Below are 281 nucleotides of genomic sequence, written 5' to 3'. Positions count from 1 at the left end.
GGCAACAGGTGCTCAACACTGCCACATGAGAGCCTTCGAATGAGGACACATCCCAGCAAAGAGCGTGAGTGCAGCCTGACTAGAACCATCGAGACATCTACTGCAGCAAGCCGCCCCGAATCACTTACCCTGAGTAACTATGTAATGATCCATCTGAGTTGAGGAACACCACCATGAAACAATACCATAACGACTGTGACATAGCACATCACTGTGACCACATGAAACAATACCATAACGACTGTGACATAGCACATCGCTGTGACCACCATGCAACAATA

This window comes from Tupaia chinensis, unplaced genomic scaffold (genome assembly GCF_000334495.1).
Source record: "Tupaia chinensis unplaced genomic scaffold, TupChi_1.0 Scaffold149090_1, whole genome shotgun sequence".
NCBI classification, from domain to species: domain Eukaryota; kingdom Metazoa; phylum Chordata; class Mammalia; order Scandentia; family Tupaiidae; genus Tupaia; species Tupaia belangeri.
Note: the sequence above shows the minus strand (reverse complement) of the source record.